The sequence below is a fragment of the Cyphomyrmex costatus genome, unplaced genomic scaffold, assembly GCF_001594065.2.
Source record: "Cyphomyrmex costatus isolate MS0001 unplaced genomic scaffold, Ccosl1.0 scaffold4, whole genome shotgun sequence".
NCBI classification, from domain to species: Eukaryota; Metazoa; Arthropoda; class Insecta; order Hymenoptera; family Formicidae; genus Cyphomyrmex; species Cyphomyrmex costatus.
Genome location: NW_017278207.1, coordinates 1,200,355 through 1,223,198, shown reverse-complemented (window position 1 = coordinate 1,223,198; position 22,844 = coordinate 1,200,355). Strand labels below are relative to the sequence as shown.

At 33.9% G+C, this 22,844-nt stretch overlaps 1 protein-coding gene across 1 annotated transcript in view; it reads left to right on the top strand.

Moving 5' to 3' along the window:
• The window catches only part of Ror (tyrosine-protein kinase transmembrane receptor Ror), a 49,842-nt gene that overhangs the window by 10,842 nt on the left and 16,156 nt on the right, over window positions 1-22,844 (top strand). The window lies entirely within an intron of this gene.

Genomic DNA, 22,844 nt, shown 5'->3' with positions numbered 1-22,844 from the left:
AATTCAAAATTAACTTTTTATCAGCACCTTGCATTGTATTGCTCTACCTTAGTGATGGGAAGTTACTTTTACCATTACTTTTGCCGTTTCTTTTAAAAACAACAATTTGATAACGACGTTGTAATTTTTAACGATAACTAACTAAAAGTTAAGATTAGGAATGTAATAAAATAAGGAGAAAAAGCTTACATATACATATTTGTTAGAATAATGAACAATTATACGAGGTTGATTGTACTTGAAATATTTAATTACTTGATAAGCTCAATTAAAAGTTCTGTATTATTGAAATAATTGACTTTTTTATGATATTCTAATTTAAATTTGGCTGAAAAAGATTTTTTATACATACGTAGTGTAAAATTATGCTCGTAGTGTAGCAGTTACGTTAACGAACCTCGGTGTAACCATTAGGAAGGATAATCGTATCTCCTTCGTAGTTTTAAAGCCACGCAAAGCAGTTCGCCCCATAATTCGGGTAGTTTACATTTCGCTGGAATAATTAAACATGCGAGTTTTAAACACGCGGCCCGTAAAATTCAACGGGTATGATATTCTACGTCACCGTGGCGAGGGAACGGGTCTCGAAGGTGGGCTTTGCGGCCGTAACTCGCTACGGAACAACACCGTAAAAAATATTTGTAATGCGCGAGGTGAATCGTGACATTTTACCTCCACCGTCGCGACGAAAATTTTCGAGTAAACGCATTAAACGTTGGGGATAACGGTGTATGTTTGACGTGAGAGCATTATCATAAAACGCAAAACCGTCTGACTATATGGAAACGACTATACAACTTGGCTCTACACCAGCTGTATTGTTATCTTATGCTATGCAAAGGCGTAGGTAAAATCCTTTCAAAACTATCTTTGCTTTTCGTGGAATGAAATCGAATTCATTAAGAGAATTTTTTTTAATTTACTATGAAGAATTGTTTATTAAATTATTTTTATATAAACACTTGTATAATACATAAATTTATTTCAAAATTTCTGAATTAGTTTAAGATTTAGATTATCTAAAACTTATTACGCGCGAGATAAAATCTGTTAATAGTTTTACTAGCAAAAAATAATTTACTTTATAATATTATAATATTATAATTTATTTGATTTATTTTTACATTAGTTTAGTTTGATTTCTTTCTTCTTATTTTTTATTTATTTTGTCTATTTGCATTTTTTATACTGATTTAAAGTATCTTATATTTTCGTAACATTTTTCTTCCGCTGATTCTTATTTTGAAAATTGTAAGCTTCGATTCTTTTAAAAACACTCTTGCCTACATCCTTGTATTATCTTCCCTAATCTAATAGGTAGTTCACGTTTACGATGCACCACGCTTTCACCCAAGATCATTCCGGTTAATATGATATTAGAGTAAATATTTGAAGACTCTAACTAAGAGAACGTGCAATTATCAATAAATTGTCGAGTCATTTAAACTCTGAAGCTCTAAGATTATTTTACGAATTGAAATAATGTTATAACATTGTTTATTTTATCTTAGTATTTGTCAACGTATTCACAGCATATTCATAATTCTTGTAGCTATTTAAAAATATATTTTACATAAAGTAGAGTCACTTGTTTAAATAAGTAATTATCAAATAAATTTACGCGGTCGCAAAGCATTAGATATCTGGAGCAATTAAACGTTACGTTTATTTGTATAGCTGCGTCGTTTCGAGATTTTAAATAAATAATAAAAAGAACTGTGCTAATTGTAAGCTTTCCTAAATCGCACTCGACTTCAGAGTGAGAAGAAGCCGTAAAAGTAATTTTGCAAGTTGTACAAATATCACGGTCCTCGCCATAGTGAAAATCGAATTAACTTAAGAAGAAGTGAAAGTCAGATTCGTATGTTGTTGACGACCGAAGTGAAACGACAAAGAAAAGCTCTTTCGTACTTCGGCTTTAAGAGAGGCACAAAAATAAGAAACTTAACGTGGTCGTAAAACTGTCAATTTGGAACGAACTCACGATCGACATTTGTTACAAGAGTAAATGAGGGATAAGTTAGAGAAGAGTGTAATACCTATATAGAGAGCCATTTTATCGACATATAATACATTTGATATATATATTTTGTTTTTAACACGTTATCAGAATAATGATAGTTTGCGATGCGATGCTAGAATTTAAAATAACCACTAAAAGTTCAGCTTTATTTCAAATAACTGTTTAAAAAGATTAAATTACCAAAATTTCCAGGATCAAATTATCAGGATTTAAATTGTTAAAATAATAATTGTTAAACCCAAAATTATCTGATTAGTATGTCGTTACTCTACAATAATATTTATTATTGTTTGTTAATCAACATAACGTATTTATAATTATACACAACGAAAAAGTTATTATCTGCAATATTCTATATTTTGAAATCCGCCAGGAATTAATCATCCTGGCACTAAATTATTTATTGAGATTGTAATTTGTTTACTTCAACGAAGTAATATTTTATTTAACCGCGTTGGGAGTAATAATTCGCCGAACAGTAGTGTTTTACTCCGCGTGCGCAACACACGATACATTCTACTTTCCGAGGTCACAAATTTTTCTCTTGTGACACTCTGCTCCCAAGATCTCGGAGATGCACTTCAAGAACTTCATTATGCGTGGTGTAAATTAGTTTCAATTTATCGTAAGACGAAGGGCAAACTTCTTAAAGCCAAACTCCAAGCATTTCCTTGGGACGAAGTTATTGCACGACAGCTCTGACAAATTCTAATCCAGCTCCGTAGTGTTTCGCTTAATGCGTGAAGTACAGCAAGAACGAAGCAAACCTCGGTGAAGTGTACCTCGTGAAGATAGACAAACCGTACTGCTTCTTCTTCTGGAGGAGGAAAGTTTTGTTGTTAATACCGCGTGAGTAGAATTTGAAAGCTACTGCTTCAGAAAGCTGAACTTAAGTTTCAAGGATCTTCTGGGCTGAGGCATACTATTTGGTAATCAATTATAAGTTATAAATATTCGAAAAGATACGTATCAGTATTTTGCTATGAAAATTGTTAGTAATGACATCGAAATTTTCGCAATATAGATTGACTTTCTAAATATGTGTATCGTTGATTAACCATAAAAATTATTTGAAAGAATAACGATAATAAAAAATGTGAGGAAAAAGTATATCTGTGTGTCTATCATTAAGAAATTGTACAATTAAATAAAAATTAAATAATTGAAAACCTACAAATCTTGCATTTATAAATGTTTAATAGTGATGTAATAACATCTGTAAATGAAGAAGAGTGTTTAGGAATTAAGTATTCAGAAACTATTATAAAGTCTTACAAAGATATCACTTTTCCAAATGTCACAATTTATCTATCAAATTGTAAAAAAAATATGAATATCATCGTTTAATGTGAGAACTATTTCATTTTACAACATTTTGATTTTCGCGTGTTCCTCGTTGGAAATAAAATGTTATCGAAGTAAGATAACATTTACAATTCGAGACAGAGATAACAACGTGCAAACATTATAGGACAAAAGTCTCACGGCTTTTCCGGTCTGCTTCGATGGGTCGGTTCTAAAAACGTTGTACCTCGTCGCCTAGTAGCAGGGCAGCGTGTCCCAACGGAACTTCCTGTAATAAAGTTTCCGAAAAGCTCTCACGCCCGTGGGCGATGAAACAAAACTGGCGGCGTTCCTGGGACGAAGTTACCGCCGAAGAGACGCCCCTAACAAATTCTAATCTAATCCCGAGAGCCTCAGCTAATGCACGAGGCGCGGCAGGCACCTCTCTTCGTTCCGTGTCCCCGTTCCGAGGAAGGCCCTGGCCTTTTCCGTTCCCGGGCGGCACACGACGAACTTTAATATTAGCACTCTGCAAGTCAAACTCGACGTTGGAAAATTCAAACTTCTTTCCTTGCCGCGCTGGGTGTCCCTCCCTCTTCCCATCTCTCGGAGTTTAACACCGTAGGACGAGGGTAGAACGTTGGGATCGCGCAAGATCGGCGGAGGGAGACGTAGAAGATTGCGAAGGGTGCCACAAGGGGATCCGATCACCCACCACGACAGGAGACGGCTTCTTTTCGTGCAACGAGAAACCTAATCGTTCGATTTATCACCTTGTAAATCTTGACGTGTTAAAGTTAGTAACACATTATTCTCACTAGCAGCAGGGTAATCTTATGTTTAATTCCGAGAATGAAAATACGAATCAATTAATGTTGCAGATGTCGGGATTGTTCGGATTCGATCGATGCGTTTTAACCGTTAATTCGACCAATACGTAGCGAAATGAAAATGCACGATAAATTGCGATTTTATTACATTTGATTTAAAACGTTAATGTTATATTCATGTATATCGACGGTTCATGTCGAAATGCTAAAATAAAATTAATGAACAGAGCTACAAATAATGAAGTATGTCGTGTAGATGAACATTAAATATATGTAATATATTTATATACCATATATCTTTGAAAAATATTATTCTCAATAATCTAAAAATGTAGCGCACTTTGCTTTATATTGCAATTTCATGGAAACCGATCGTCGTATGGTACCTAAGATTTACTTTGCGCGTGTTTGCAAGCGATTGTTTCACGTGATACGGAAACCGACCAAATTCGCCGCACGTCGTCTACATCGTAAACTCCAGGCGCAATGAAATTCATATCGCAAACGTGGGGTACACTTGCTGAACATACACTCGAGTTTCAGACTGTCGTTGGTGATGTATCCTCTAAGCTTGGCAGTCTATCCGCAACTAAAATATAAAATATGTTTTCGTGCTTTTGAGTTTTTCTCGAATATAATTTGTATAATTCAACGAAGGATGCATCTCTTACATGAAACTCGTGTTAAAAGCTTTTCTATTATCGAATTAGTATATTTTTAATGATTAATAAGAATAAAATGTTGAAAAATTATGAGAGAAAAATGACGTTCTTACTAAAGACAAATAGACTTTTAATCATATATTCAAGTGGACAGTTTGCCAGCTTTCTTTTTTGTTGAAAGTGGATGTTTTCCATTTTGAAGAGCAATCGCTTTGAATAACCACGATATATCTTTCCTCTTTCCGTTCCGATAACGGCGAAATGATAACATTTCGCTCAGCAAACGTGTGACTCAGAAATAATAACTCGTTCACTTAGTACGATGTTCACGTTCCGCGGCTCTTTTTATTAGCACTGCCGAAGTACGAGGGGGGTGAGCAACACGTCGGCGGCGACGGAAAATTGGGAAAGGTAAATGGCCGCGTTAAAAGGGTGTCCGACCCGCACCTTCCTAATTCAGTTACCCCGTTGCCCTCGGGTTTTTAACCTGAAGAGGTAGAACACTTAGTTACCCCAAAGCCCGTCGTAGATTTCTCACGTACCCGCTTCGCACGCAGGTGGCAAAATATGAAATATCCATCCTCGTACATGAAACATTATTATTACGACCCTCTATGTCCAGAGAGCTTTTTGATAACGTAGGAAAAATAATGAAATCTCTTCAGTAATTTCATGCTCGCGCTTACACGGAGAAGCTATTTTATCTTAATTTTATCTACTTATTATATATTCTTTATTTCTTATACTTATATATTTACTTACTTTTTACTTGTACGATAATTTCGTATTTAATACAAGGAATTTTTAATTTATGTAAAATACATTATTAAAGGAAAGAGATAATATTATAACAAAATAGGGCCAATTTTTGTTTAACAAATGTAAATAAAAGGTATAATATTTTTTTAGATTTTAATCTTCTGTATCGCATCTCTTAATGAATCTAAAAGATCTCAAATTTATTTTAATATGTATCAAAAAGTTCTCAGCGAATAAAGTATTATAAAAAAATAAATATAGATATTTTTTGTAGTTGTTAAGTAATTTAGGAATAAAAAAATTAAATACACATCTATTCGTTCCAAAATTTGTCAAGGATCGCATACATGATCGCACACACATCTTACATTATTCTCATATCTACGTACCAGTATCTATCTTTTACTCATCTCTCGTTCTCTGCACGTTCAGGCAATTGCGCGTAATTAGACATCATCATTGATTAAATTATACGTTATTTATGAGGCGCATCTCAGCTGTTCCTTGCTTTTAATCACAGGATATCGGAACACTTTTAATATAGGTCGAGAATATTGACGTGAGGTGGAGTCCGTTCCACGGACCAGACACGTTTTATGCGTACATAATTGAAAAAGTTTAGCCGTATTCGCGACGACAGGCGTCCGTCTCTCTTTCTCTCCCTTCTTCCGCGCATTACGATTAGTATTCCGTGTAGCCACCGGCTGCGGTAATAGCCACGACGACGTGATATTTATGAGATTTTTTGTTGACTATATACACGAGACTGCATACTCGTTGTATCCGCATATTTCGCGGTTAGCTTTGGCTTTGCCGTGTTTGCGAATTTTTGCGGATCGACATAAAGCTTCCCTTTCTCGCCGAAAAACGACTCTTTATGAGCTGGTATATTAACTCATATAATGGTATATAAGTTTTAAAGTGAAAAGAACGGAGATTTTGAAGATAAAACTCCAAATTTTTGCATAAATTCTTGGTTAACATTCTTTTGCGATATTTGTATTAACATGTACATATATTTTGCAATTCATATGTCAATGAGCGCGCAATTTTTTAATTTAATATTCACAAGTAAACTTAAGTTTAAATTAATAATTTCTCTCTCTCTCTCTCTCTCTCTCTCTCTTTCTCTTGATAAATAACAGTTTAGAATTTTTCAGTTTTAATCTTGTTAGACTATCAAAAGAATTACATATATAGAACGTTCAACTAATTGTTAAGAGATCAAAATTTTTTGCAGCATTGTTTATCTAATAATGTAAATTCAAAAATAATTTAGTTAAACCATTAAAGTATTTATGTAATAAAGTATAATATTGCAAAAATTATGACATTCTATATAATTATTTTGATAATCAATCGAACAAAATTAAAAGATTACAAATCTGTTGTATCTAGCTAAATTTTTAAATACATCAACACACACAGAAACTTTTTTCCATGTATGATTGTATTTAATGCAATATGTAAGTAACTTTTGAATAAATTCTGTGAAAGTTAATCTAAAATTATAAACAATTTATTTTTGATCATGTAATTATTAATTTTAATATCAACTGCGATGAAATTTAATGAAATTAAAGTTAAATGAAATTAAAGGTATCTATAGATTAAAGAAAATGATTACTATATCTTGTTCAAACAACAGGTGAATCCTACCCACAATTATTGATTACAGGGTAATCATTAAAACCATCATTATGCCGCGATCCAAACCACCGACAAAACCGCACTATTTGACGAAAATCCCTCCGCCACGAGAGTGACCAATTTCGAATTCCTCCGTTGTTTTACATTATTAAAAACGTAAATATTGGACGACTATGGGGACGGATCGTTCAATCGCGAGAACGACTGATGGAACGGTGTTGTTGAAGCGATCGAAAAAGTTGCTTTTGCACACTCGCTAGACTCTTTGTCGCATGTGCATTAATATTCTGCGACACAACCGCGCCGTTGAATGCATCGAGGCGAAACGATGCGTCTGTATTCCGCACTACGAGATGTGCGCGCTACGTTTTGCAACGCGTTCGCCCCGCGTGTTACATGCTTCTCCCACGAGAAATCAACACCGCGTTATCCTTACTCGTGCAGAGGCTGTTCAATTTACGGCCAAGTTAGGATACACAAAGCGGCGGTACACTTCGGCAGAAGGGAACCGAGGGAATTTTGAACTACTGTATAGATAGGTATGTAATCGCGCACAGATAACCGTACATATACGCGAACGGAGGGGAAGCTAAGATCCTATCATTGCGGCAGCTGCGGCGTGTAAGAGAATGCCGCGATAATGAACGTCTACTCGCTCGTTGCTCGCCGATGCGCGAGTCGCACCGATTGCATTGCGAAAGTAGGAGTGATATGTTACACGAGCTTCAGAGTTTGTACGAGATTGTTTTATCGTGTGTGTTTTGTATTAGAATGTTGAACAGTCACGCCTTGTATTCGTAATAAGCGTGTTTCCTTATTCTTATCAGAGAATATAAAATGTTGATTATATATTTTATTTTATTCTATTTGTCACATTTACACTTTGTATCGTTTGTATTCAAGAAATTTCTCTAATTAGGACAAATAACCCATAATATAATACAATAAAATCTACAATAAGAGGATTTAAGTCAATAGAAATTAATGTACATAGATATTAGATGAATCTTATTTTAAAGAAAATTAATTTGAGTGAATTTTGAAACCTAATACTTTTTATTTTTATTCACTTATTTTTTCTTTATTATTATTTTTCTATTATCTTCTTTTTTATTATCTTTTTATATCGCATATGTTTTTATTGTTCGTTCATTTTAAGAATTCTGTGTACAAGTACTTCTATGTATAATAAGTAAACTTCAACTAATCAACGAATGAGTTACGGTCTTTAATGAGATATCATCGGATGCTTGTTAAGTCTGCCTTTCCTAAGTAAAGAGCGGTTTATGTTTACACAGTTATCGAAGTGGAATACGAGATGTGCAACTTTTCTCGATCGGCGGATGATGCATGTGGCGATACCCAGTTATTGAAATACGATATACGAGTGCCTTCACCGTATCCAGTCTGCATAATAATGTGTGGAGCATAAATTCAACTCGCGAAAAGTCTGACGACGTATATATAGACATAACGCTCGTCCACTTTTATACGATATCGCGTTCAAAAGTTGAATTTCATTTGCACGCAAAAACGGATAAATTGCGTAAAAAGGAGAGCGACGAATTTCTTTTTTTTTTTTTTTTAGAGAAAAAACTAATAATATATGTGGAACTTACAAAATACATTTTGTTCGAAATTGATAATTTTTAGAAAACGAAAAGTCATAAGGAAATCACAGGTCTCACAGAAAATAACATATGTAGCGAAATCTTATCACTTCATATCCATCTTATTTGCTCAAGAGAGAAGAAGAGAGAGAAAGAGAGAGACTATTATGCGAGTGTAACTTTGCGCGAAATATCGGCTGCGACGTTACGAACCGCGCGCCGCGCGATTTACAGTCAAGCACGATTAAGTAGCTTAACTGCAAACTCTCGACTGCGTTCGAAACTTCGTCTGGAAGTACCGCGCGCGTAACACAGGCAAGGGTTATAGTTACCTCTAGTAATTTGGACCATTAATCAACGAACTGTTTGGCGATGAGGTGAAACTGAACCGGCTATCATATATATATAATTATTGTTATTTGCTATTCTCTTCCCCTTACCAAATAAAAGCTAATGTAAAAAAAAGATAAAGCCATTTTTTCATCTAGATAATTTTATCTAAAAACGAAAAACATTGTTAATATAGTTTTGCTATTTTTGCATATATAATTGTTATGACACAAAGTAGTATTGACACATGTCAATTCGTTTAGATATATTATTGAAGCATCTTGGTAAAAAAAAACCCTAAAATATTAAACATTTTCTATTATATATTAAATATTCCACATTTAATATGTTTGCTTCTAATATTAAGCTTTTCTAACGTCAATTGTTTTATTATATTTTAGACTAGGAATCGATTAAAAATATTTACGAAAAAAAAAGAGATTTATAGAAAGATTATATTTTAAGTTTATAGTACTTTTACATATATATCACAATTTTTAATATTTTGGTTTTTAGTCTAATATTCGCGATTATACGAGTCGCGAAATTTATGAAAAAAAAAAATGTAATTTGTGGCGTGTAATCCTAACAGATTACGAAATAACCTTTGGGATACAGACATTATCTCTAGAATCTTAAAAGGGCAAATAAAGGGTGTGTAAGTAATCCCATTCCATCCTGTTAAAATTAAAGCTGTATATATACATAGGGTAGGATTTTGTTGCATTTTACCATAATTAAACAAGACAACGGTTCGTAAATTATATATTTAGCTTATACATATACATATTGACGAGTTATTTGCTGTCATAATATATTGATCTAATATACATGCATTAATTTTGTATAATATATTGATAATATTATTAACTAATAAAATAATAAAATGTGTGTATTTGTCAAAACATTAAAGAATTAATAATGATATTGAAACTAAACGATAAATTATATCATCAGACATATGACGTAATTAATTTCTCACAAGGATGATTGATCCATACAATCATTTTATTGTTTGCGAGTCCTGCAAATTCAGACTTCGTATTACACGTTTATCATTTAAGAAAAATGATAGCAAAATACACAGTCTAAGAAGAATAAGAAGATAAAGAATAAGAATACCAAAAATAAGAACAAGTCTTATATATACTTTAATATAGATGGAGCAAAAAAAAAATAGCGAAAACTAGAGATTTTTCCTTCTAGAAAAAAGATACAATTAGTTGATTGTCAATAAGCATCATTAGATGCAAATTAATTCATATTTTTGTCTCTCTTATTCGTTTAATTTTATTTTTTATGAAAGGTCTAAAATATTTAATATAATATCACACTTTGGACTTCAACCTATTATATGTATTATAATTGAATTAATTTTAATTGATTTATTTAATTTAGTGGAATTATAAAACATTTGGTTCTTTTTCTCTTTTTGTTTTAAATGCAAACTATTTACATTTCAATGATCTGGTATTTGACTTGTATATAATCAACATGCTTGTTGGAGATGTTGGGATTGAATCGATCGATTGGTCGCGAAACAAATCTTTGAAACACCGTATCGCTTAAACGGAACTTGTACTTGGTTGATACACGGGAATACATCCGCGTGTATCTTCCCACAAGCGAAATATAACTCACAACGTCTCTTTTTCCAACCGGTACAACTACGAACGGCTGTTTATTTCTCTCTCTCTCTCTCTCTCTCTCTCTCTCTCTCTCTCTCTCTCTGTCCCTTTCTCTTTCCCTCGAAGTACACAATTAACGATTGATCGATGGCTAGCAGTCTTTTTTATTTCGCTTTAAACGACGATCCCTTTCAACTACGCTGCGCTTAAGCCGAATTTACACGGTTCACTCTTGATGAGCATCCCGAATAAATCATCCGACGTGAGTACCTACATCTGGATGAATACGCGCTTTTGTTGAAGCGTACTGCCGGAAGAAAATCACCCGATGTTGCCAGAAGCGATTACAACCAGCATAATTTCGATGAATTTAATTATAATGTGCATAATTTATTACATAATTCACAGTTCAGTTGTCAAATTAATATTCCATGTTGTTGATGTTGCTTTACGCGGATTGTCGCGTTTCCAGTCTCACGAATAAATATTAGTAATCAACGATAATATCCCCATTCAACATCGAAAACCGAACTTATTACATTCACAATAGTATTATCTGTAATAGTATATGTATATATTATATTCTAAATTATTCGACAATACAAAATATCTTTATATATATTTTTATATAATTAATTTTAATTGTAAATAATTTTGTCCTTGAAATTTAAAATCTATATATTTCTTGTTTTCCCCAATTTTCTATACGATTTAAAATGTAAGTAACACCCGATTATTTGTCAGATATACATACGCGTACATTTATAATTTACATAACTATTAATTAATTTCCTCCTACTCTGCTCTATCCGAAATTATAATCGAAAATGCGTAAAGCCATTTTTAAATACATCCATGCGGTATTTCTCCGATCAACACGTATAATATTCTGATTCGTTGCCGCGGTTCGCAATTTACTGTACGATTAAGCGTGTTCGGCCGCGGAATCTCGTCTGCAGAATGACGATCTCGTACCATGCAGTGAGAGAGAAGAAGAAAGGAACAGAGAGAGAAGCAAAGATGAACATTGCAAATGCCAACATACGCCAAAGGTCGAGCTTATCTTGAATCGAGGGGTTAGTCACGCCTGCTTCTCTCTCTCGAAGATGCTTTCGCACCCCGCGGCGCGGCGCGGCTTTAACTTTGCACGAAAGTTAGGCACCGCTCACGCCAAAAGCCTCAATCTCGGGACACGTGCGGCCCTAACGAGATGGGTCTTGCCGACGGTCCCTTAATGAACTTGATCAACGTTTAAGCGTAAATTCAAACGGCCTCCCATGTTTAATGATATTGTACACACATTATTTTCCAGGGACAATATTATGATAATACTGTTTCCTCTGACACGCGAGGAAATATGATAACGCTGTTTTATATGATGTAATGGGAGACAAGATAAAGAGAACATAAGAATAGAAAAAAAGAACTAATTTTCATAGTTTTCTCCTTTTAAAATGAAATAAGATATGCAATATATTTTATAATAAAAATCAGTAGATTAAAAATAAAAGTATAAAATAAAAATATTATTTTTAAATAGAGATAAAAAAAATAATAAAAAATGTATAGCTTATTATTGAGTTACAAAAAAAACTAAAAAAGAGAGAATAAAATCATATCCAGTAAGTGCACAAAAGAATACGTTCTATATTTCGTTTAAGAATGCAGTCGGTGTAAATATATTAATATAAACATTAAATAGTAATATATACGAGAGAAGCTGCAAATTATGCGCACTAAAAATTAAATACATAATTATAGTATTTACATAATGGAGATGCAGAAAATCACTCAAGAACACGTGATGCAATCAACAATATTAACCGAATATACACCATCGTTTGGAGGATATGATATAACGAGCTCGCAGTTAAACTATAGCGGGCTGAATCGAAGCTGATGCGATTAATTGGTTGCATGTCCGTGTTCGTTGCACCTAGTGCCATCAACGAGACGGGCGCGGTGAAACGTAATTATCGTCGCTCGGTTGAAACAGCCTGTACTTGTTGCGGCGATATATACGCGTTATATACGATACTGGTGTACATAAACACACGAGGGGTATCCATATACACGCCTCACCCACTCGCGGCGAACGTGCAGCAGATGCATGTGCTTCGTGCACTCGCTAACACAAAACACGCCCTCAGCCCGGAGGCCCTACAAGGATAATTTGGGATAACCGCGCCGGTAAAATCTGCATATCAGGCTCGTGTGCTCGGAAAACTTGGAACCCACTTCGGATTGGAGTTAACGGAACTCGCGAGATCTTCTACTCTGGTCTCTCTCGCCATAGTTCCATATCGTGCTCGATTAATGCAAAGATTACCATAGTTCCCATAATTTGCATAAATTCAAGAGATGTATATTATCAACCTGAATAAGAAAACGTAATTCATCAAGAGTGGAATAATGAAAAAATTTGTAAAAGGTTAATAAATTTGTCTAGTTGAATAGAATCGCTGTATCAATAATACAATACGTAACAACATAAATGACTATTTCAAAATACAATATGTTTTTGTTTATGTAACGAATTGCATAATCATTCTTTTGTTTATAATTTGCATGTTTCCGCATGTTGATCGTATATTTACAGATACAATTTCCAAAATTTGTCACTCGTGATGTTTGTCAATCCTGTGTGGAGGCCATGGAAATCAGGTTTTCGAGAAACCATTTTCGGATTATTGTGTCCGCGGAAATGGTATTTCCGCTGTTTCGAACACGCTCTCATATAGCGGAAACTTCCACCGAGAATTTCGCGTTAGTTGCATGTGCGCGACTCATGTGAGACGCTTTTCATCTCAGAGATTACGCTTTCTTTATTGCTTTACTGTGTGCGCATTTCCATTAGGATAATTGAGATGTAATAACACGCCACGTTTCTTTTATTTATTGTTTAAGCTATTTTCATTTTTAAACCATTTTTACATGTGATTTTTGTTTGTTCTTACTTAAATGAATTGCATGTTGAAAATGCTTAGAGATGTAGAGTGCGCATAAAAATGTTTTTTTTTAGACATTAGTTAATAGAAAATTTAAAATTGATTCAAAATAGTATCGAATTGTACTGCAACTATACGGTAGTGTAAATTTCAATATTCAATATATATAGACGTCACGGTATCAGTTTTTCTACGGGTCTTCATCCATATTCACGAATATTAAAAAAAAAAAAGAAAAAGATGAATATGCAGTTTCGTACCGAGAAATCGAGAGTAGATATTTTATAACGACATGTTCGGTGTACTGTAATTAAAATCTGTCGTTTCCTCGTTTTCAAGATCTTCGTGAATTACCGTCCCTCGCAAGAAAGAACGTAAATGCGACATGTGGCGTGACACGGAAAAGCGAGTGCGTGCAGTAACGTGCAGCTCGTACATTCGCATTACGGCGGACCGCAAATTCTTCCCTTCTTTCTTACTTTTTTTTTTCCTTTTTACTGTTGCGGTTACAAGTACACGCTCGTGAAAACGCTCAATTTCGACCGGTTCTATTCGTTTCCGTCGCTAGTTCTCACAGCTGTATAAAGTTACACGCTCCTCCGATATCTAAGTGTACTCGGGTACATATACTTCAGACATCGCGAATGACGGACGGATCTCAAGACGAGTAAAGAAGGTAAAGAAGGAAGGAAGGTAAGAAGTAACGCGCACGCGAAGGTGCCGCAATTAAAGGCTCGAGGAAGAAACTTCGCGACAAATTTAAGTTGTTTTACTCCACTTGTGACTTCAAGAGCTTTTTATCAATGTTCCATGTAATTTATTGTTGTCAACAAGATAACAAAATATTCTACATTTATCTTTGTAGAGATATAAAATAAATGCAAAATTTTAAGTAGAGTACATTAGAATATATATGTTATATAAAATAACAAAATATTCTACGATTATTTTTGTAGAACAAAGATATAATATATATATAAATGCGAAATTTATTTTATATAAAGTATATGATAGAGTTCGTTGAGATATACACATATTATTAATAATATATATAATATACATATATATTATTTATTTTTATTTTTCACTTTTTTTTAGTTTTATCAAGTTTAAAATGTGTGTGAATTAATCATATACATTCGTTCGGCCATTGCTCTCAGAAATTTAATCCTCTTTCATCGGTGCTGCATGCCATGACTCTCTATAGTGTTACCGGTGTTATATTCCCGGGTATCGTTATCAGCCAATTCATTAAAAGGTCTCCCGACACTGTCGTGTTGCTTTTTCACTCTTGTTAGCAACCGGGCGCTTACGGATTCCTCTTTCCGACCAGTCTTATCTCTATCGCTAAGCTCCCGATGTCTCGTGTCTTTGTCTTCTTTTCGTCGTATTCTCGTTTCCTTCGTTTCTTTTTAGAGTATACCTCGTACCTGATAATCAACGCTTTTACCAATAGATGGATCGTGATTTTGTTCGGATTTAACTAGCTCGCGTTTTTACGAAATTCTATTTGGATTTTTCGATTTTATTACGTCTTGTATGTTATTCCTCCGATTTTTCGTAACATTTTTTGTTGATATATTGTTACCAGAAAATTATTGTTGATTAAATATAGAGTAGACCGAGGCTTTTTTGTCCATTTCTCGCAATAATTTCTATTTCTGAACAACACGTTTTAATTATTTAAAGGTTATACTTGTGCTCTTAAGAAGCAATCATGATTATATAATGTAATTATAAGCACGTCACTGCAAAGAGAGATTGTTATCGTAGATTTTTGTATTACTTTAAAGTTAAAACTGACAGAATAGTCCCGCCTTAACCTATATTAAAATGTATCTCTTTTTGAATTAGTTTTAAAATATATTTTTATCTTTTATAATTTTTGACATGTAAATTATCACGTGACGAAAGGAATACATTCCACTATATTGTGATTATATTCTAAATTTTTGCATTTTTCTGCATGAAGTTTCTGGCATGAACAAATCTATTTTACATTAAACGAAATAATAAGTAATAAATAATTAAAAATAATTTATTTTAAATTGATGAAAACTTTCTAAAAAGGTAACTATTAATATTGTAACAAATTTAGTTAGATGTGTGTGTGCACTAGTAAGCATTGATATTTATTAAAACTGTTATACACTATTTTAATCTAAGTAAAAGTGAAATGCAAATATTTTGAATTGTAAAATACATTTTATCTAACAGCACGCCCTAAAGTGTATTGAAGATTTTACGGTTTATATTTATGTTAAACTGTTAAACATCTTTATGTCAATTTGTGTACGACGGCTTAAGTACAGCAATGTGCACTGCATCCAATTGAATGTGCTATAAGTTTTCTTCACTTTGAAAACGTCAACATTTCTAGTCTCGCTTTCGTTGAGATTGCAACGCAATACGCCAAAACCCTGAAAGGGACAAGAAGTAAAATTTAGGTATAAACCGCATAACATAGAAACATAATCGACATCGTATATGAATAGCAATTTTTTCCCGTTCTACAAACGTATACACGGTAGATTCCAGTTTGGGCAATACGCAGCGGTAGATTTGTATTGTACATAGCGAACCGACGGTGCTAACACCCGTAGTCCCTCTAAAAGCCGGGATTAAAAGACTTAACAATCCGCGTTTCGCGTAATCTCGCATGTATCTTCATCATTTGCATTCCCATCGCGGCAACCTCGCACGCAGGATTCATGCGTTCTTAATCTCTCTAATATTACGCGCAAGTAAGTATATCGTATAAATGCGTGTACCGATCTTAATGTTGACAAACAAAAGACGAGAGATGAAGAGGGAAGCAAAAAGAGAGTTGTATAAGAGATGAAGTATTGTTGCAAAATAAGAGAGAAGAGATGAAAACGAAATTTTGGTTTCAAAGAACAATTTTATTAAGAAACATAAGAAATAATTACAATCACATTAAAAATTGCGATATAAAAGAAACAAAAGCTACAGGCTAAATGAATTTACGAATCAGAAATTAAATTAATTCACACGACAATGGATAAAGAAAGAGAGAATAGGAATTTCATTATGTATCGTGAAATGAAATCCCGGATAGAAGCGCTAAACAAAAAAAAAAAAATATACAAAGAAATGTAAATGGGCAAAAAAGGTAGTAGATGTTAACGTCAAACGTTTTGCCTGGATGTAACTAAAAAACGGATGAGGAGATTGAAGAACAGAAAAAGAATGGAAGAGGTTACGAGGATAGTTATGAAGAGAGAAATGGTTTTAGACGAAAGCAAAGAGAGAGAGAGAGAGACAGGAAGAGAAAAAGGAAAGAATTCTCTCTCTTTCTGCTTACTCTTGCCTGAGAGCCTTTCCTAAGTAGGAACATGAACGAGGACAGTGAAGGCTATTTACCCGCGTCACAGGATGTGGCACCGACAGTTGTACAACGTTCATATACGGATGGTCTGACCTTTTGCATGCTGTATCAGATCGCCCGAAGCGTTTATGATATACAGATAACGCGCCGAGACATGCACTTCATGGTCCACTGATCGGAAACCGCACAATTGAAAAAATAATGGCTATTGCAAATTATAATGCTTGTTCGCGTAGATCGCTTCAAGTGCATCAAGAGAAACGATCTTTTCAATAACAGAGAGAATGTCAAGTTCAGTGATCGCTGAATTCACATGTACATGCTTATCTTTCTGTGAAATATATAGCGATATATATAATATAATTTTATATATTGAGTTGGGAAAAAATCGTGACTCAAAATATATATATAATATATTTATGTCCATCGTAGTGAGAAGGTGAAAGAATTGCTATATCAGCAGCTTTTGTTAATTCAATCAATGTAGATTTTAACGTGAACACTGTCGACTCTTCTCACCGCAAGTTATGCTTGGCCGAGCACAGCTTGCCGATAATGGTTAGCACCGACTGAAATCAGCGATCGGATTTTGCGAGCTTGCAGCTGCATAGGTCCGGTTTATCGCGGCCGGCCCTTGTCACTTATCGAACCTATATCGGCCGACCCCCGCAGTAGCTATCGTCCGGATCGCAGGTATGCGACCGACACGGCGCCCGGGTTTCGACATCTGGCACCGCCCGCGCCATCGATATAACGGCGGTTAGGGGTAAATTCGAGAGAACGAACGGTAGCTCCGGTATGCGGCGCGGATTAAGCTCCGGTCGGGCAAGCGATCCGCGAGCTCTCTCGCCGCCGACAGATCTCGGCTGCTCCGCGATGCGTGAAATGGATACGCCGCACGCGAGCGACGCTTAGATCTAAACAATAAGCGGGATTATTAGAATTGTTCGAGCTACACTGCGACTACAGGTGCTGATCGATGTCATTCCAACATCGCTACGCCGCGTCGCGCCGCGAGAAGAGATCTGTCTACACGTTTTGTTCATATTTTCCATGTTATTTCGAATTTTTTATTAAATTAAACACTTGCTTAAAAAAGGAGAAAATTTAATACTCGAATATTTCGTTCAATGAATAGGTTGAAATTAAAAAAGAAACTATATAAAATTCGGCTAATACGGGCAATGAAAATATAAGTAAATATTAGGCACACAATCACTTTTTTATACTTCACTTTTAAATTTGATTTTGATTCACTTTTAAATAAAATGCAGGAGAACCGCACTATACTATCTTCTTGTATTTCATAAAAATTGACCCGACTATTTTTGGACACCCTGTGTGCATAGGTGCATCCGGTAAAACGGATAAAACGTAATGGCGCGGTGCACCCTTGTATCGACATTTCGGATAATCCCGGGGGTCGCGCAGCAGCGCGTAGAAACGTCGGACTGTGTAAACTATTGCCCGGCACCAGTCATGTATTTATTAAACACGGACCCATCCCATGATCGTCCACCCTACATCTCCCTTGCCCTCAGGAAATGATACACGGAATGAACACTGTCGGTTTATACTTCTCCACCGTCACCCGTCTCTCCGGTTCACAAAATACGCGGATGAAACGCGTGTGACAAATATGTCTCTCTTCAGTCAATGATCCATCGATACGTTTCTCGCTTTTCTCTCGTTCGCGTATATGCGACGCTCGATTTTCCCTTTTCTATTTCTTTCCCGAGAATATAATAAAAGTTTTAACGAGAGAGAGAGAGAAGAAACGTAAAGTTTTTGTCATTCACATTTATCGAACGTATTGTCTATTGTTATGAACTGTAACATATCGACAAGCTAGAGCAGATCAATTCCTTTCGAAATCAATTAAAAAAATGAAGCGAGCAGAACACGACGGTAATACGTTTTTATATTTTCAAAGGACTAAAAAATATTTGAGAAGGTGGTGTAGTGAACTTTATATGAAAATCGTAAAAAAAAGTTAAGTAAGTTTTAACTTCTTTCCGATTTTAGTATAAAGTCCACTACATCACACTTCCTAATTTTGCGTCTGCTTTAATTCTGTAAATGGATTTTTGATTCCGTTCAGAAAAAATCTGGAGATTTTTATACAACTATAATGTCGATAATTTAATCACTCTAGCACTTCCTAAAACCAACTTGAGATTATATATAATGATAATTAAAAATTGATGAAAAAAATATGAATGGCTACAAAAAATAGAATAAATATCGTAACATTTACATGTAACTCAACATTTAAACATGCAACAATATCTTATTTACATTGCTTTCTAAATTTTGACATATAATATACATATACATATATACTGTTTGTCGAATTTCACGGCATAATTATTTTTGAGATTACGCCGCAGTTAATGCGGGAGTGCGCGTTATTGTAATTTCTATTGTTGTAATCTCAATGGTGCATCTTACCGTCACGGCATTCAATGAATAGAACACGTTTTGTGCGTACAATAGAAGTCGAATAATCGATATCGAGTGTCGAACGTGCGAAATCAAACATTGGAGCTGTCCATTATGCTGCGTTGAATATCGAAGCGCATTGTACGATGTATAGAAAAGTGTTTGTATCGCATCGCACACGCCCACCGACGTGAATTAACATTAAAATTGAAAGCGTCAGAATAAAATCATTGTAACGGTACTCCTCATCGTCTTGAAACACTTGCACTCAAACTAGACTGACGTTTCAGAGTTTGGTGCGTAATAACAGGTACTGTATAGCACAATCGACTACAGCACAATCATAGAAAATTTTATCAACGATGCCTTTCGTTTGTTTCTTCTTCAAATAGATGCATGAAATAAATAATCAGATTTAAAGCAGACGTTTAAATAGTCAGGCTGACGTACTTTGTTAAAAAAACATGTTTTTTGTATGTTATATAATATATTCAAGACGTAATAATTAAAAAATATTCTTTTTGAAATAATGGTCTCTTTAAAATAAATACACTGTAAATACAAGTGTGTAAAAATGATTTCAATATGTGTTATTTAGTTTCCCGTATAAAAATAACATTATACATTTAAATGTATTAATTTATATTTGCATGCAATATAATGGCTTAGTTTTACACGGAAAAAAATCACACACATATATTAAAGATATTTTTTTAATACATTTTAATGTAATCACAATGATAGTTTGATATTCTACATTAAAAATTAATTCCAAATTAATAAGTAACCAATGAAGAATATGTATATAAAACATCACTGTAACAATAATAATATTTAAAAAATATATTAAGGATATTTGTATATATTATTCGTATTATACATTTACTTACCTTTTAAATGAATAAATAAATAATGCTTATTGTAGGTGTGTGAGTATATTAGATGAGTTGCTTTTTTCTTTTCGATATAAGTATGAAATAAATACAAAAAAATGTATTATTTTTATTTAAAAAAATCGTGTTTTATTTAGTGAGAAACAATCAAGATTTCCATCTCAATCTCTTGTTTTCTCGCTACGAGCGAATAAAATGCGAAATAACCATAATTCCTCGATACTGGTTGCGTTCCCAGGAAGTTTCGACACTTTAACGGCACAGCTTAAGACTTTGTTTTTACGTGGATTTCCACTTTCCGCGCTCTATCGCCGCTGTTGCCTATCGATTTACGATCGCCGAAAGGCAGAAACCAATTCCGAGCGGTCATTTGCTCCAGAAGCGGCGAGCCTGCACGAAAATTCTCTTTCTCTCTATTTTTTTTTCTCTTTGTTCCGCGAAATAAAAGCGAATAAAATTGCGCGTCGATATTTGCATAGGCTGCGCGAATATACGCGCAGTCGATTGAAAATCGCGCAAACATTCTATGCATATTTGATCCCGCAATGCAATGTATTCCGTTCAACTAGTGACAAAATCGCGATGACATGTTTCCGCTCCGCGAACGGGACCTCTGTTGATGAGGCAATTACGTATATTCGATTTGAGTGTACTTCATTACACGGTTGTTGTGTAAACTCACAGTGGATCCGACTAATCGTTTAACGCTACGGCTAAATTCTGATGTATTGTGCGTCAAGGATTGGTCATTAACTATAATGACTTATTATCCCCTAATCAAATTTTATTTTAATGGATCAGTTTAATTCTAACTGAAAAAAAGAAAATGATTAAATATTATAGATTTTTAAATATAAATATAGAGACGTTTTATCCGATAATATATCCTATAACTGCACGCGCTCAAAGAAAAAGATATTAATAATAAAAATATAAAGGTGACAACTATACAAGTTTTATAAAGAATTAATGTATTATACATAATTGAATATATTATTTTTTATAGTTATTGTAATTATAAAATGATTTATTTAGTATAGTTGCATATTTATAGTTTTTTTTTTTTTTAGTTTTTTTATATTTAAAGGTATTTGATTTTTAATATCTTAAAAATCAAATACTTTTTATAATATATTATCGGAAAATAAATTTTATATATTCTGATAATTATATTCACACATTTCTTGAGCTTAATATTTCGAAATTTCCATGTAACAGCAGCGGTTATTAAACCTTCACGGAGAGGATTTAGAGGTTTAGAGGATAGTATACAGATATGCAGTAAATCTCCGATTTTAAAGGACTTATGATAATCGACAAGTGTCGAGAACATGGTAGATTTTGCGCAGAGCAGCGAAACAGGTAATCTCCATGAAAACGCTTTCAACGCTTTCGATAATACCAAAAAGGGTCGACAAGATTATTATAGTGATCTCGAGACACATTCTCAGAGCTTCCCTTCGCAATTGATGTTAAATATACCTATACTGTGCAAGTAACATTGACGAGAAATTAATCCCTCGAACGTATCTTTGCATTATTATTATAATAATATGTGGGTGTTTGAATTATTATTTATCTTTATCTGCATAATCAGACACGAATCTATTTAGTAAATAATTAAAAAATTTCAAATTTATTTAATACACTTCGTTTGATTTTTAACTTATTTCGTGAAGTATGATTAGATGTGTATTATACCCTAAAATTCTTAAAAATTCTTGAAACGTTCAGCAGTTTATAAAAAAATTCAGATTTTTCAATAAGAAGGACTTCGGCATTGAAAGGATTGAAACTGATTTCAAGCCAGCTATTGTTCAGCGGTATCACAATGGCACATCTGTGGGATATCGCATTCAGAAATACTTCGAAATAAATGAGAGCTTTCAGATGAATCGATGAAAGGTCACAATCGCGCTATGGCGCCGCGGAAAGTGGCTTGTATGTGAGGCGGGTCTCAAAAGTTCCTCTATCAGTATTATATACGTGCCGCACCAACGATATTTCTCCAGAAAATCTACGGAGTCGATCTGACTCATTCTGAGATATGTTGCATTATTTGCCGGAGGAATATTCGACGTTATCTCTTGCAGTATGTATTGTATTATCCAATATACAATTTTTTAATATAAATTTAAAAAACGCGTATGTGTTATCCCTTAAAATCGTACAATATTTGATGAGCTATTTATGAATCGAATAATATAACATTAAAATCAATTTTAATCTTTAAAACGCTATCAACATTTATTTCTTTGTATTTTGTTCATATTGTATAATGTTACATTTTTATTTTATTTATTATATATTATTTGTATGTTATATATAAATAAATATAGATACATGAACTATTCATATATAAAAGATATATAGAGAATATTTTTGCAATAATATGAAATACCGAATATGATTTTGATCGACGCTTTCATTCCATCG